The sequence below is a fragment of the Plectropomus leopardus genome, unplaced genomic scaffold (assembly GCF_008729295.1).
Source record: "Plectropomus leopardus isolate mb unplaced genomic scaffold, YSFRI_Pleo_2.0 unplaced_scaffold43735, whole genome shotgun sequence".
NCBI classification, from domain to species: domain Eukaryota; kingdom Metazoa; phylum Chordata; class Actinopteri; order Perciformes; family Serranidae; genus Plectropomus; species Plectropomus leopardus.
This window is the reverse complement of record NW_024647936.1, coordinates 1-426: the sequence shown is the minus strand read 5'-3', so window position 1 is coordinate 426 and position 426 is coordinate 1. Positions and strand designations below refer to the sequence as shown.

Here is a 426-nt window from a genome sequence, read left to right as displayed (position 1 = left end):
CTGAGTTGAACCTATTTTTGACAGGCTTTGCCATTTGGTTGAGCCTTTTGCATTTGTGAACAGCAAGCCTAGACTGGAGCGATTCACCACGGGCGGGCGTGACGCGCAGGCGGCTGTTCTCGTGCGCAAGCAGCCATTCTCGTGCCCAATGGAGACGACGCCACCACGACAAGTGAGACCCGCCCCAGGAGGTTGCACTGGGCAGCAAGCGCTTGGGGGTCATCGCTTCGCGGCCTTTTGGCTAAGATCAAGTGTAGTATCTGTTCTTATCAGTTTAATATCTGATATGTCCTCTATACGGGGACAACATATTAAACGGATTTTTGGCAGCAGGGGCCGAACAAGGGGCTTGCCCCATTCGCTCCACGCATCGACCCGGTATTGCAGCGCCGCCGGGAACGGTGCACCCTTCTCAGGCCCTGTGGA

General features: G+C 55.9%; 1 non-coding gene across 1 annotated transcript; it reads left to right on the top strand.

Moving 5' to 3' along the window:
* Positions 1 to 221: 221 nt before the first annotated feature.
* Positions 222 to 412, top strand: LOC121939236. The gene has a single exon (XR_006105431.1). It is a non-coding gene; the product is annotated as a U2 spliceosomal RNA (small nuclear RNA).
* Positions 413 to 426: the final 14 nt, after the last annotated feature.